At 42.7% G+C, this 16,864-nt stretch overlaps 1 protein-coding gene across 5 annotated transcripts in view; it reads right to left on the bottom strand.

The window, feature by feature from the left end:
• Window positions 1-16,864, bottom strand: part of FILIP1 (filamin A interacting protein 1) — a 602,420-nt gene that overhangs the window by 158,225 nt on the left and 427,331 nt on the right. Inside the window, exon 1 of one of the 5 annotated variants that reach the window (XM_069235668.1) lies at window positions 9,891-10,230. The exons of the other annotated variants lie outside the window; for them this stretch is intronic. The gene's annotated coding sequence lies outside the window, so the exon portion shown is untranslated. Of the gene's footprint in view, window positions 1-9,890; window positions 10,231-16,864 lie in introns of those variants that run through there. 5 annotated transcript variants of the gene reach the window in all.

Here is a 16,864-nt window from a genome sequence, read left to right as displayed (position 1 = left end):
TAAAACGCAGCACTCTATGTAAGCTAGAACGTTTTCTTTCTTGTCCTCATCAGTACACTAGGGCTTTCAAGTAGGTCTTTATTTTCTGCCATAAAAAATGAAGGTTACTGTTTTTGTTGCATTGTCCCTTGTTTGTTGTGCATGCTTGCAATATGTTGCGTGCACAATGAGAGTTACATTGTGTTTTAGGTTGGTAAGATTTGCAGAATGTGTTTTGGCTTAGCTAGCTTGCAGAGTTTGTTGAAGGCATGTAGTTTTACTGAGTACGTTAGGTTTGCAGTGTGTCAGATGTCACCGAACAGTAGACTGTGGAGGGTTCCAGAGGACAGCAAGGTCTGCAGGGTCTGCCGGGAGTCATTGAGTTTGCAGAGAGACCCTTGGCGGTCACAGGCTGCTCTGAGGACATCTTCCACTAACAAAACAGGGTGCCAGACCGCAGCACCAACAGAACGTAGCCATCTTTTGTACCCAGCCGCTCCGGCCCCTGCTGTCGCTTGATTTTTTTTAATTAGCAGTTTTGCCGAGATGAACAGCAGTAGCAGCAAAACACTGCTGTTTCTGTGTCTCTTCAGAGTCTGAACATTGAAACTGACTGGAGCATGTGGTATAGTTACAGTTATGTGTGACTCAAGGTTTTAATGTGCCCACTCCAAGGACCTGTGATGGCCTCCTATAGTAACATGTTCGATTCTACATAGGTTCATATAGACTTTCGTCCATCCAAGGTCCATAAAATGAGTACCATTGAGCTGAAAACTATTACCATTCAATAGCACAAACAGACTGGGGGTTCAACTTACACTCTACTAATAAGCGTATTATCTTTGTAACAAAAAATAAAAACACTCAAAAATGTTCAGCTACCAACCGTGGTGCTATGTTACTCTAAACGATAGAAATAAACACACCAAAAGGTAGGGCTGCAGGAATAGTACTGCTGTACAAATATTCAATCCACTTGGATACACCACTGGCCTGGAAGCTCCATCATACACCATGCAGTTTTAAAGTGACTGCTGACGAGTCACCACTGACTCTGTAACACCAGGAATCTGAGCAGCATGTAGCTGCCTGCTAGCAGCAGGCATGGTGACCAACTGCCAACCTACACCCCTGTTTTCTGTTCTAGTCTATGCACATTTGTAAAGTGCATGGCTACCCTAAGGCATTCCAGCGCTAACATCTGCAACACAAACCAACAATACGTGACATCAGGGGCAACAATAGAATAGGCTAATTGCCAAACAGCAAAGTTTTTAGGTGCTTCCTAAATAAAAGCTTGTTATCAATAAGCTGCACAGTATGGGGCAGAGTTCCACAGTTTAGCTGCAATGTAAATAAAGAGGCATTCTCTACTTCCTGTTCTCCAAACTTGAGGGTTTCCCTCCAGTCAAGCCTTAGTTGACCTTAGGGTTCTACCTGGGGTATAAGGTGAGTTTAGCGGTTGTGATATAGGTGGGCCTTTTGCTTGAAGTGCCCTATGTTTTATACATAGTGCCTTAAACTTAAACTTTACTCTCTAGTCAACAGGAAGCCAGTGAAGAGTGACCAGAGTCTGTCAAGCTGATTGATGTCTTGGGATATTGAAGTTGACCTCATTTCTGACATTGTGGAGTGTGTCTGCTATAAAACCGAATTGCAATCTTCTTGAAAGATCCACTTTCCCAGACACCCTCGAAGAAAACATTGGAAATGACCCAGAATTGCTGGATTACGGTGTCCTGGTTCCTTTTGAAGAAGAAATATCAGGTTTGGAAGACCAGGTGGTGGTGTACAGAATGGTGTAAGATGACAGAAAGTGCTGACATAAAGGGACTTCAAAGCACTGCCTACAGAGAGCAAGAGAAAAAGAAAAGAGGGCTGAGGAGAGAGGAAATGAGGAGAAACACTAAAGGGAATGAGAATGGAGAATTGCAGGTGGAGTGGTCTTCCCAAAGACAGAAGAAAAAGTGGTTCATAGAAACACTGCCTTAGGCCTCTAATCATTAAGAAGTAGGGAGGGAGAAAGAGTATTAATGTGGAGCATGAGAGTGCAGATATGTGTGTGTGAGGTGGCAGATTTAGAGCTTAGTGCACTGTGTACCAGGGCAGGCAGTGAGGGCCGCTGAGAGCTTGGAGACAGTCCATCTTCGTCAACAACAGGACCTCTCCGGAATCCTAGCAAGGACATGTTGTCGGGCAAACAGCTAAAGAGGGAGGGAGAGATGGGCTGCTGGGAGGACATAGACCATCAGGGTTAGGCAGAAAGAAAGGTTAACAGGGACGGTCCTTGAAAAAGAAAATACTGTTGTATTTTCAAAAAAAGTGTTATTATTTTATATTGTGCTCCTTCTAATGTTCATTGTTATGCTGCAGTTTGGGCAGCTGGTCTTTTTTTGTGGCAGCACCATGGACACTTACCCTTACCGACTGGTTTTTGGTGTTTCGTGTTGCTGTACTGCCAACATCTTTTCAAATGTGTGTTGTATTTTAGAACATGTGAATATGAAAACCAAGAATATCTGAGGAACTGGAACTCAGGGTTACTGTGAATTGCCAAGAATTACAGTTTCTGCATCCAGTGTGCTAATGGTGGCTGAATATTAGACATCCTGCCCATGACAGCAATATTGTTTGCCTTTTGTACTAGCATCCTATCTTGCAGATATTTCAAAAATATTGTATGCTTGTAAACACAGTGTGAAAGAGCAATTGTTAAACATATAAAAAGGGCCCAGTGTGTTTTAGAATATTTTATTTTCCATTGATTGTCCTATAAAATAGAACACAGAATTCTACATCCCACGAGGTCTACTGCCCCAGTGTGCATTAAAATGCAACATTTAACAGTGTAAGATTTCTGTTCCCAATGAGTAATTTTGACATAGGCTCACAAGAGTTTTCTGCCCCTACAACTCAAAATCTAACCCACCCCACTCCCAAAGTGTGGGTCTAGTTGCGCACCTGCTAAGGGTGCTGTTAACTTCAAAGTGTGGTTGTGGTTGTTCAGGAGTGTGAATGGAATTTCAGATCACCTTTCAAGCAGGAGCAGGTGCAGCCGCCAGGTTCCGGGCATTCTGCCGCGTTTCACTTCCCAGTCTACTGAGTTGCTAAAAGTCAGCGATTTTAAGAAGAGTCGCCGGATTAGATGTGCCTATTGTAAACAGTAAATTTAACAGAAAGTCAGCATGGAGCAATACCACACGAGTTACTAGTGAAGCTGCCCACTTGATAAATTATCATGGACCCTTCTATATAGTGAGCCTAAGCCAAGTAATGCTTATTCTAACCGCCAAAACTCAACCAAACTACCCAGTCTGCAGGACGTTTCTGAAATCTGACCTGTTTAAACAAGGATTCTCTTATGGATATGGCACATCTTTCCTGTTTGCACCATGGTGCACCTTTAAAAAGGTGTGCCAGACGCAAACAGGTAGAGTGTGCCGTATTAGCAAGAAAGTGCTGCCCATTGTGCAGCTGCAGATTCACAATGCTCTCGGGGCAGCGCATTCAAGTGAAATAAGGACCAGCTGCTTCAAAGCTGCTCTGTGTTTCACGGAGACAGATCCCCTTGCTGGTGGGTAAAGTGATTGACTGCACTCGCCTGCAGAGGGATGTCTGGAAGATCCATGGGACCCTCTTCCTCCCCTCCAGAAGGCTACCTTTAGCAGGCACTTTCAGTGTGCCTCCTAAGGGCAAGTTTACTTATGCATCTGCCTCTAAAATATGGCAAATTATTAGGCAATGCAATGTCCTCATTTGCATGGAGCCACTCCCCCATGCAAATGAGGGAACATCCCCTCATGATAGCGCTGGCGCTACATGTGCACCAGAGCTATCAGTATTACAGAAAGGGACGCAGACGCGTCTGCAGCCCCATCTGTAATACCATTGGGCCATGGGGGTTCACATGGCCTTCGCGCCCCCAGGGACACAATGTGTAATATGGCCCCTGGTGTGAAGTGGTCTGAAAAGGGCCAACTGGTAAGATCAATTATGACACACCCTTACTACAATGCACAATAACTGATCACCATTACCTCCTTTCTGTTGCAGACCACTTCCCTGCGCTACCATTAAAACACCTACCTCATTCCAGCACTAAGTGTGAGGTACCATTGAGGTCTACCTTTGCTACCGGTGCTAACACCCACCAGCTTACATTCTCTATCCAAAGACTCACTGGCTTGTTTTCACTTGCTTCTCCCATCATGTAGGAAAGCACTAAGAAGTGGCCACAAGATGAAAAATGTACCACCATAGAAAGGACAACACATAAAACAATCAATAATTAAGCAGATAAATTCCCACTCTTCATAATTTGGATAGTATGTTGGCTTGTGGTTTGCACTCACTTGTTTGGACGTTCTCCTTGTTTATTCTCAGCCTTGTTAAATAACAGGCTAACAGTCTCACTTACAGTACAATAACTATAATTGTGGCCTGGCTAAATGAAATGCATTGTTGATTTCTCGTATGGCTACAGAAACTGATTCTCAATATGGCCTACAACAATACTACACATCTCTTTTTTATTAATTATTGATTAGAATTAGTGGGACCTCAGAGAAAAGTCAAATATCATGGTCTTTTTGGTATTTCATGGTATTAAAGAATGTGGAGGCTATACAAGTGTTCAGAAGTAAAGTATACGTTCCACTAAATAATAAGCAGCCATACTCCATTTCTTGAAACATTATAATACATAAACATTTCTAAAAATATTTTACTTACTTTTATACCATGAGACAAACTATTATTTCACTTTTAAACATGTTACTTCTAGGCAGTTAACTAATTTTGGGTTTTCTGTTACATTTTAGTTTTTTCTAACCTACCCCCCATGACGGCTTCAACCCACTTGTCCAACTTCCCAGCTAACCCTTCCCTCGTCCTTCCATTTCTCCAGACAGTCATTTTGACTTCTGAGTTGAACAAGGTCCCTTCCCTCCAATCCTGTTTTCTGGTTGTGCTTTAAGGAATGTGTTCTGAAGAGATGACCAAACAGATAGGGGTTTGACCTTAGACAACCACTGTTAGAATGATCCACTCACATGCCTACTTATGAGAAACAGGCATCTTCCTCCATAACATTACCTTCAAAAAGACACTCAGTTCTCATTTCTCATTTTACCTTTCACCTCATCCGTCAATGCCTAACTCTTCTCCATTAAACTCATCCAGTCCTCTGTAATCATTTATCTTTAGTTGTGCGTATCATAATTCCAGGCACTGCAGCCTATTATTGTGTGCTTAGTGTCTTTAATGTACTTCTCTGCTTCAAATACTTCATTACCCCCTCATCTTGTCCTCCTCATCCCAGCCCTGATTGAATGAGGCAACCCGCCTCCAAACAGAGTCTTTACACACTATGGGATGTTAATCACAGCCTTTTGAGTCCTGCCTATCTTTACACTCTCAGTGGTGGATAAACATCCCTCCCACCACTTCCTGTATCTTCTTTGTCTCCAACAGAGGTAAGCATACTCAGCTTTTGTTTTTACATGTCTTATTCTGGGAAAATTATTATTTGTTGTTTAATATAAACATGCAGACCGCCACAATGCAGTACTTTCACTTGCATAAATCCGAAACGTACTGTTTCAGTCGTGTAACAGCGTTCAGCTGACTTTCATTACTGGCCGCTGATGTGCACCTGGTTCATGTGCTGGGCTGGGGTGGGGAGCTTCCTAAGCATCTGCGGTCGGGTATTTGTCACCATCTCAGCCCCACACTAATGTGTTTCTCACACGGTGGGCAGCGGTGTTTTAATTACTTTCGTTATAGTGGAGTAGGAATTCATTCAAAGCAGCACTGTATTTGAGAACTCTGCTATGCCGCATCTCCTAATCTTTGTGTCAACACAGAAGCAAGGAAGGCTTCAGAGAAGCAGCATGATGTGGAGCTTGTCCTGGATAAGGATAGAGAGATCCTGCAGATCACAGGGTTGGCTGAGAGTGCAACGACTAATGTCAGCAACAATAACAGTTGGTCCCTGGGTGCATTATCATATGAAGCCCCAAATGAACCATCTTCTTTATTACTGGTCCCCGAGGTTTCAGAATTTCTAGGTCCTAGTGCCAGAGGCTCATCAAACCAAGAAAACACTGGGCTTGTGGTTACGAGGCAGAGACCTTTCAAAAGCAGTCCTGCTCTATCTTCCTGATTTTCTGCAGTTGACTAAGTATGCCAGCATGTAGGGCTAAAGAGAAACTCTAGGAGATCAGGAGAGAAAGGGCCATTGGAAGGAAGAAGGGCGTTTACATTTCTTCTACTGGAGAGAATTAGCAGCAGCATTTATGGAAATGCAGACTTATTTTCTTCAGTTGGAAGGAGTCATTGTAGTTGTCAGGACAGACAATGAGGTAACAAGGTGCTATCTGGACCACCAGGGTAAGACCAAGAGCCAAGAATAAACCTTTTGGTGGCTCAGATATTTTCATTTGTGGAGGTACATCTCCTAACACTCACAACTGTTTATATTCAGGGTCATGTGAATTTCCAGGTGGACAGTCTCAGCCACAACCTCCCATCATCAGTGATGTATCACTTGTCGGCCTGGGAGTTCAACTGGATTTGCAAACACTTGGGAGTGCCCTGGATAGCCATGTTTGCATCAAAGCACAATGCATTCATACAAGTGTTTTGCATGGAGGAATGGTGTCGTCAGGCCTTGGTGGTTGACACCCTATAAGTCCCTTGGTCCAGGAGAATTCTCTATGGTTTCCCACCAGTTCTCCTCCTCCCAACTGTGCTTTGGATGATTCAGCAGAAGAGGACATTCGCAATTTTGGTGGTGCCTTTTTGACATAGACACCTGTGGTTTTCTTTTCTCATGACCCTGTCCAGGGGGATATATTTCCATCTATCCCTACAAAATCCACATCTTCAGTTTCTATCCTTGCCACAAATCCAGCTTAATATCTCAGGCTAACGGCTTGGAACTTATGAGGGTTGGTTTGCAATATCTGAGGTGTTCAATGGAAGTTGCCCGGGACCTTCAAGCCTCAAGAAGACCATCAACTCTGGCTTTGTACAAGAAGCATAGATGGGCATTCTAGAAGTGGTGTACTGCCAAATGATTTGATCCTCTCTCATTAGAGGCTTTTCAGATCCTGGTATTCCTCATGGATGACCTTTTCCAAGGTTTGGAGCCCTCCAGTCTGTCTGCTCAAAGGGCAGCTGTTAAATGTCTCAAGGAAGGGCAGGCCTGCACAGATATATTCCTGCTTGTAGGGCACTTCTTGAATATTTTTAGGTCAAAGAGATATACAGTAATGCTTCCTTTTCTTATATTGGACCTCTTAGCAGTCCTACAGGGATAACAACAGTGTCCTTTTCAACCATTAGAGGAAGCAGACCTGGGTTGGTTGTCTGCCAAAACAACATTCTTGCTCGCCATTACTTTCGGCAAGGGGAGAGGATCTAGTTAGTTCCTATCACTACTTAAGGTTCTTTCCTTACAGGGTGACTCTTAAATTGGATCCCAGATTTATTCCCAAGGTTAACTCCTCGCTGCATTTATCACAGAAGATAATTCTACCAAATCTTCAGTCACACAATGATTCAAAGATCCTTCTACCTTTGATGTAAGAAGGGCCTTATCCATCTGCATTGATCATACAAAGGAGTTCAGGTTGACTAACTCTGTCTTTGTTTCCTATGTCACAGCAAATGAAAAAAGTTACATTGAAGGAAGGGTTTACAAAGCAATCCTACAAGAAAAAGAGTACTTATTGAGGCTCATCCATCTACCATGCAGAGGTGATCCACAAAAGTCATTTCAACATCTTGGGCTGAGACATGGAGTCGCTTCATGAGGTATGTAGGCCTGTGAAGTGGTCTTCTCATCAGATGTTTATTAAACATTATCCCAATTCATAGTCCTTCTCATCCTAGTCTTTGCCCCGTTGTTGCACCTCCAATCTGTATGCCATGTAATATACAGGAGGCCAGGGGGAGGTTCTTCTACCACTGAATGTAGAAAGAGAAGAAGGATACAAAAGGCTAGGTTAAGCATCCTATATTGTGAAAAGGGTCTTTTGGAGGCTGGTCACCTCATTCAGTCAGGACTGGGATGAGGAATATAAATCAGGGTAATTGAAACATTACTCATCCTGAAGGAATCTTACCCATATACAGGCAAGTCCGACAGCTGATTATCTGTACCTGCACACACAGCTGTGTGCAGGTACAGGACTTAACTTTCCCTCTCTCTGCCACTGAGAGGTTTTCAAGTATAGCACAGGCGAAATCTGAAAAGGAAAGCCACAGGCAGTTGGCATCTCTTTCTTTTCAAATACCAGTTACTGCCATTATGGGCTTTTGCACATAATATGGTAACCATTTACAATACATAGGTCATCTGCTTCAGGGTCAGCACCATCTTCTCCAAGTAAATGATATGCAGTCAATGTACTTGCGATATGAACTTATAAATTACTTTGGAGAAGGAAGGGAATATATTCAATTTGGACAAAAAATGAGGAAGGTTTATTCATTCCAACTAAATAATCTGTGCTATTTTATCAGATGCTATTAAATTGTGTTAGCAAAATAACTTTATGGACACTTGGTACATGATAGCTAATCGCTCAGTCTATGCTACATACATCCCTATGTCCTTTATTCAAGTCATATGTGCTGGCAGGATTTCAAACCATAGGTAAAAGGTAGGCATCCTCTTCCTCTCATTTTAACAAAGAAAATATATTGTTTGGGCTATAGCAATGTCAATACTTTGCTACTGCAACCCCCTTCAAAGCCATGTTGGAAGGCCGATCAAAAAAGTACATATTCAAGAAGTGGCTCTGATGTTGTTGCCATGAGCACTTATAAATTACATTTCTTCAGCATTTAGGAAGCGAATAAATATTTATAGGCTGGTGCATTTACCATAAGTCTTTCACTAACTGCACCTCTGCCCTGATAACGCACATTACAATAAACAATGGAAAGAAATGGATTTTTATATTGCCGAAAAACACAGATGTTGTACTAAATAGTGGACAAAACGTCGTTGTGCTTCTTATAACGTTAACCCCTCATCTATGAGTTGTAAATGTTATGCACTGAAAGCCTGTAGGGCTCTTTGAGTAATGCTTGCCGACGTGAAACATGGTAATTCAGTACAAAATAATTTGCTACACGAAATCAGACAGTATTTGAAAAATCACTGGAACTAAAACTTCAAGTCATGGACAGGGAAAGTAGCACAATGTATAGCATTTAAGCATCAAGCCGTTGATTCAAATCCCCTCCCTGCATCATACATGCCAATATTTAGAAACAGAGAAGTCAGAGGTTTAAAAAAAATACGTGGAACTTCATTTTACCTGTAAATTTCATCGCAAATGATGGCGTTTTAAATAGGAGGAAGCTAGCTAGCATTTAGAGCTTTAGCTTAAATTAACGAACGAGCCTGTCAACCCACGTCGAGCGTGCTCCCTTGTGCGCAGCACTGAAGCATGCTCATGCGATCGTCATCTACAAAGGCAACTGCAAGTCAGGCCACTTACTCCACTACAGACTGCCACATACAAGCGACGCCTGCACAACAGACTAAAGTTTGCGGAGGATTAAAAAACAAGGCACACAAGCTGGCTGGCTGTGTCTATTTAATGCACAAATTAAAATCAACCCAAACTCAAAGAAGGCTAGAAACCCACGATTACTGTACGTTTCTTTACAAATGTGGATTTTTGTCTAAAAAAGCTCGAGAAAGAACATTGAGTTTCCACCCCCTGCAGCACGTCAGACGTGAACACTGCTGCGTGTGCTGTTAATCACAGCTCGCGGAGCTCGCTACCAAGGAAACCCATTAACAAATGAAACAGGCATGGGCTACACGCAGAGTAAACCGAGATTTGCCACGTGGAAAAAACAGTTTTAGTAAACTTTACTTTACTTACCTCGTCGCAATCAGGGACGCAGGATGTAGTTTGTTTGCAAGGGGGATGCAGCAAATGCTATTCTGACTGAAACTCAGACAGGCCGTGTTCAGGACCCCTCTGACTCCACGGGGAATCTGCCGTCACATTCCAACTATGTCACATCAGAACAATGAAAGGTGAATGTTGTGCAAAACAGCTTGGGACCACTGGCCGATGATGTCATCCCTCCCTTATTGTGCACATTTACTTGGGGCAGGGAGCAGGGGGAGGAGATGTGGAGCTCAGAGGGAGACGGCGGTCTTCGCTGAGAGAAAGTCATTCAGCTGCATGCGCGCGCTCTTTTCGATGAAAAGCCAAACAATATGAGACCACGGTGAGAGGAGGAAAGCAGAGAGCCTGTGTGCACTGACTCTCGCCACCCTGCCTTCTTGACTCCCGCGCGCTGGAACCCTGCCAGGCACATCAAGCCTGGACGTAATTCCATTGCAAGGCCGGTTGTAAAACTTTTATTAGTCACAAAGAAGGGATGCTTGCTCTTAAGAATCACTTTTAGTAACTGCGGTACCCTTCAATATATTGCACGAGTATTTAATTTATAGAAGGAGATGTAATGAACAAGCCGGACGTGGGAGATTTGGATCTGCAGGTCTGTTGCTTGGCGGGAATCACTGCTTGCAGGTCTTACTTATGCAGCTAAGAAACCGCGACGCAGGCAGTCTGTCCACCTTTTTCCCCAGCGCCTGTAACACGAAGCGGCACTTTTAATGATGCCTTTTGTTGTCTTGAATGCTATTATTTACTATGTGTGGTATCGTTCTCAAAGGCGATTTAAGATCATTGACAGTGCAACCCAGCGACAAGGCCCACTCTAGCTAAAACTGAGATTCAAGCAACAAAAAAAAAAAAAAAAAAAAAAAAACTAGACCATAGAACATGCTGCCAGCCAGAATACAGAGTATACAGGAAAGAAACAAGCATTTGCAATGCAATCAGTCTCGCATCTGCGAGAGTTAGAGCAATTGGTGTAGTAAATGACAATGTCACTTTAAGGGTCACTTTAAGAAACCCACCTCCACCCTGAACTGCCAGGCACACTTCACAGCACAGGACTTTAACAATGAAACAGCTCCAGTGCACTAATGTGCACAGTTCATTGCAGGGGGGTATGCTTGCCACAAGATTGCTATATGCATTTTCCTGTAAAGGAACAGTACGTTTAGATATATATGGATTAATATGTTCTTGCTCTTTTCAACAATGAACTGTTTCTGTAATAAACAAATAAATAAATGTTATTTTCTGAACAGTGCTCTGATGCCCTGAGGCCTGGTGCATGCTGTGGAAACACATAACAATCTTTAAAGGATGAAAAACGCAGTCACGCGTCGCCATCATTCTCCGTAATTTAAGCGCATACTCGGCTCGTGAAGGTGAGTCCTGCAAGATGACAACGAGAGAGTACTGGCGCAGGAGGTCTCTGAAATGCGTCCCCAACCCAGCAGGCCAATGTTTAATCTGAATGTCAACAGGCTGGTGCTAAGAACCATCACTCAGTACAGGCGCAGGCACAACAACCCAGCGTCAGAGGAGACGTCAGAGCCCTGGGAGAGGGTCTCTACTCGGAACCTTATGCGCCTCGCTATCGAAAGGGACACTCCGAAACAAAAAAAGAAAATTACCCTGGGGGGGCGGGGGGGGGGGGGGGCGTGAAGGGGGTCGCGTTACACCGACAAAGCGAGGTGCTGAGTCCGGATACATTGTTTCGGGAAAAGGACTGGTGTGTGTGATATAGAATGTCACACGCAGTGTGTCAGAAAAGGAAATACACTATTAAGACAAGGAGGTTGAAATGCATGTTGTTCTGTGCGCATGAGTGAAATGCTCTCACATGCCCATAAAAACAAAGGGCGCAGACAGACACGAATCTTAGAGAAAATTAACACGGGCACCGCTTACTAATCAAGAATGTGCAGCAATTCAATGATTATTTACCTATACGTTTTTGGCAGCGATGCTGGAAACTGTTTAGTTTTGGATGTGCGCACACATCCCCGTTGGCCTGGTCGTGTTTCTGAGAGTTCTGGAGCTGTACCAGTAGAAGTTTCACTTGCACCTATTTGACACCGGCAGCACAGTATGATGACAAAAGCTAGTGCCATCTTATGTGAATTCTTGGCACTCGGTTAATAAATAATTCAAAAGTCTCCATAGTCAGTGATATAGCACTTTTGTGTTTATGCGCATGTTGCATTTAACAGTCTGCCTTAAAGCGCTCCTCATGCGTACACTGCCGGTGGCCCAAGAACACACACAAGGCACAACTACATGCTTTTTCTGATTAAGCAAAGTAATGAACAAATGAGCGAAAAATACGGAAAGCGAACTGCACGTGATAAGCCTGGCCGTCCAGAAATCACCAAGGTTCTAAAAACACAAGTGCTTACTGGCAAAATAACTAAAACAGGATTGGGGGGGGGGGGGTAGCTTGCAAGCAGCGATGGGTGAAGGGTGGTGGTGTAGGGACGGCACTGCATGGCGGCGGTCGCCAAAGGAAGACACGTGCAGGAAACCATTAACAAGGAATAGCAGCCAACAACTTGTGCATGAGAATAAAAAAAAAAGTAGTACCTGAAAATGAATGGATCAAGACAAAAGCAGAATGATAGCGAGGGAGGAAACAAAGGATGATTGTTGCAAATGAAGCTCGCACACGATGAAGTAGAAGCTACCTCTTTATTCAACCTCAGGACATAAAGCAAGACTAAAGCAGGAAGAGCGATCCGTTTGTGCTGCTCCTCTCATTCATATCAACACATTCCTCGCCCTTATTCCATTCCCCCATTCCATGATGAAACATATCACAGTGCATTCCATATTCCATCATCACACACCTTTCCCCTTTATAAAAAATAAACATAAAGTATCTAAATACAAACATATTTTGAAAAACCTGAAGTACTCTTGTTGGATATTTTCCTATAATAAAATGCAATTAAAATATCTAAACACCAAATATATTATGAAATAAATTAAGTATAATTGTTTGCATCTGTGCCTATATACAATCCAAATCACCATCAAGAAAAAATGCAATTGTTACATTTTCTAGGTTTGCGAATGGTTCTTTTGAGTTTTTCTCTATGAATACTCAAATCCAACCTCCTTTGTGATGAACATTTATTAGTGATGCCTGTTTCACTTCCCACATTCTCATTAATAGCATTTCCATGGACCATATCTTTTTCCACTACATCATCCATCCAGTCATACCTTTAGTTATTTCTCTCTTCTTCTGAATTCTGAATACATTCTTGACCAGCATGCAAACATTTCACCAATCTGCTTAAATGCCACACTTTCCATCACCAAGTAAAGCTGAATTGCTAAACAATTTACTTACTTAGAGGGCTGTAGAAAATGTACTGATCCCTTTTTGAACTATTTTATCCCTTTTCACTTTCACCCAATCTCCCACTACAATTGGTACCAGTTTGACATTTTTCTTATTATCATGGTAATCTTTATAAGATTTTTTAGACTCACACATTTTTTTAACAATACTCTCAGGAGACCAAACTGCCAATTTGGTTGTTTGCATCCATGCAACTTACTTATTTAATGGCTTACGTCCCCTCATAAGGACAAAATTACCTTTCCCTGTACTCGAACAAGGAGTAATGCGATATGCCATAACATTTTGAACACTTCAGATTCCCATTTCAAATTGTGACTCATCGCAATCTGTAAAGACCCCTTAATCACTCTGTTAAAGCGTTTAACCAAACCATTTCCTGAAGAATGATACACAGATGGGGTTTTATGACAAAACCCATTCCTTTTTAAAAAAAATCCAAATAACTCAGAAGTAAATTGCGGACCATTATCAGAAATTATTTGTTTGGGCAAACCTTCTTTAAAAAATATTTTATAAAAAAACATCACCACATGTTCCATATCTGCTCTTTTGTCTATATCAATTTCTGGCCATTTTGAAAAACGATCCACAACTACAATAATACATTTCTTTTGTGCTTCACCACGCTCTATTGGGCCCATTACATCAATCCCTATCTTTTCCCAGGACATGCTGGGATACGATATTCAAATCAATGGTGGACAAAGTGTTTTCAAAGCTTTATCAGAACAATTACATTTCATGCATTCTCTGACCATTCTATCAATGTCACTATCAGAGCCGGGTCACCAATAATTCTGCTTGACTCTTTGTTTTGCTTTAGAAATACCTAAATATCCCTCGTGACATATATCTAAAATTCTTCCGCGTATTCCAAATGGCGGTATGAACCTCCCACTCCTAAGTAGTATTCCGTCCTCCACACTAAGTTCATTTTCAAATTCCCAAAATGCCCTGCACTCATTATCAATGTTTTTCTTTTCTGGCCAGCTTTCCTTAATAAATATTATCTTTTTTTGCATTGTACCATCCGTTATGATGTGACTTTTCCATTCTTCCAGGTTAATCCCTTCCATGCCTTCATCCAAAATTCCAGCAAAACACCCATCAATAAGATGCTCATTATTATCATCAGCTGGTAAAGGCACAAGGCTTAAAAAATCCGCTATCCTATTGTTCAAACCGGGAATATATTGAATCTTATAATTGAAGTCTAGTAACTTAACCAATATGCGTGCTAAATGTGGAGAAGCTCTCTGTAAACCTGTTGTGGTCAACACCTTTGTCAATGGTTTGTGATCTGTTTTCACCAACACCTTAAATCACCATATGTAATGCCTAAAATTACAGAGTCCTCTAACACATGCTAAAGTTTCTCTTTCAATGACAGAATACCTCTCTTACACCAAGGAAAGAGAGTGTGAAGCAAAAGCCACAAACCATTCATTGCCCTTTTCACCAGTTTGCGAAAGTGCAGCTCCCAACCCTTTTTTGCTGGCATCCGTGGTTATACAAATGCGATGCTTGGGATCAAAACTCTTCAAGTACAGTGCATTGCTCATACCACCCTTCAAATTAGTGAATTCTCTTTGGCATTCTTCCGACCACACACATTTGACTCAATTTTTAAGTAAATTCCTGGCAAAATGTGTTTTTTTCTGGCAAAATTACACACAAACTTTGAGTAAAATTCCACAAGACCGAGAAATGTTCCAACATTATCTTTACTGAAAGGGGCTGGTGCCTTACAAATGGCATCCATTAATTTCTGCTTAGGTTTAATGCCTTTATTACTAATACTGTGACCTAAATAGATCATCTTTTGCTTAGCAAAATTGCATTTATTAAATTCCACTGTTAGACCTTTCTTATCTAAAATTTCCAACACTTGTCTCAATTTAAGATCATATTATAGCTTGGACTCACCCATGATAAAAATGTTATCCTGAAAAAACATTACTCTATCTATATCCTTAAACAATTCACTCATCAAGCGTTGGAACATTGCAGTGGCAGACGCCAAACCAAACATTACCCTTAAAAATTGGAAACAACCTACAGGTGTGATAAACGTTGTGTACTTCCTACATTCAGGGTGTACCCACCTGGTGATAAGCCGATTTTAAGTCTAGTGTAGTAAAAACATTGTGCTTGCTAACATTTCCTTAATTCTTGGTAATGGGAAATGATCAATCACAATGTTTTTGTTAACGTCTCTGAGATCAACCTCACTTTGCCGTTGGACCTCCTCACCACAACCAAGGGTGAAACCCACTCAGAAGATTCAGCCTGTTCAATAATGCCCTCCATATCCAACTTTCTTAATTCTGCTACAACTTCATCTTTAATGGGCAACTGGATAGCCCTTATTACAACCCTGGTATACAGCGGGAAAATGGAGAAAGTACTGCCAACAGGCTGGCGGTACGTTTCCCTATAATATGACATTGGCGGTTTGGCTCAAGCCAAACCGCCAAAGTACCACACCATCCTCCATGGCGGTAATGACCGTCGGCTGGAGACTGCCGTCACTAGCCCACCTGCGGGATTATGACCCCGCCTACTGCCATGGTTTTCATGGCGTCCTTACTGCCACAAAAACCAAGGAGGTAGGCACTATCAGTAACAGAGAATCCCTTCCCTGCCACTGATAGGGGTCTTGCCCACCCCCCTTCCCCTCCCCTGGTTTCCCCCCACTCCCTCATACTCCAGACCCCCCACGACATACACGCACCTTCACGCGCCACCTAACACATGCATATACACACTCATACCCACAGTCATCCACGCATGCATACATCCGTTCACACACACATCCACACATACGGACATACATACATGCACACATGCAAGCACACAACACAACATACACGCACTCACACATCCATACACGCACACACGGACAACACGCATCTCACACCTGTATGCATGCACGCACAGACACACACACCCCTCCACACTCACACAACACCCCCCTCCCCGTCAGAACATCCGACTTACCTAATTGCAAGGGGTCCTCCGGCAGGAGATGGGACGGGGCGCTGCTGCCAGCAGCAGTGTCCGCCAGCAGAACACCGCCAGGCCATATCATGTGTCATGATACGGTCTGCGGCGTTCTACTGGCGTGGCGCTGCTGCTAACAGCAGCACCTCCTTCCCGCCATCCGCCACCATGGCCGCAGCTGGAATTCCGTCATCCTTCTGGCAGAATTCTAGCTACTGTCATAATTTGGCGGACGGCTGGTAGCTGCGGCAACGGTCTTTTGGTGGCCGTCACCACGGCGGTAGGCGGTATATACCACCAATGTTGCAATGAGGGCATATGTGTCTTACTTTGTGTATGCATGGAGTCACAGCATTTTTCAATTCTATTTTGTGTTTGAATCCTTTTAACAGTTCAACATTTCCTGAAAACATCTTTGAAAATTAGTTACGCATTTTTTCCCTAATGTCTTCCTCCATAAATAACACTGGTTCAGCACTATTTGAGTTCAATATAATTCCTAATTTTCCCTGATCATGCCAACCTAATACTGAGGGACCCTTTTCCGAGATCTACACTTTACACATTGCTTTTC

The sequence above is a fragment of the Pleurodeles waltl genome, chromosome 5 (assembly GCF_031143425.1).
Source record: "Pleurodeles waltl isolate 20211129_DDA chromosome 5, aPleWal1.hap1.20221129, whole genome shotgun sequence".
NCBI classification, from domain to species: domain Eukaryota; kingdom Metazoa; phylum Chordata; class Amphibia; order Caudata; family Salamandridae; genus Pleurodeles; species Pleurodeles waltl.
This window is presented reverse-complemented; position numbering and strand designations above follow the sequence as displayed.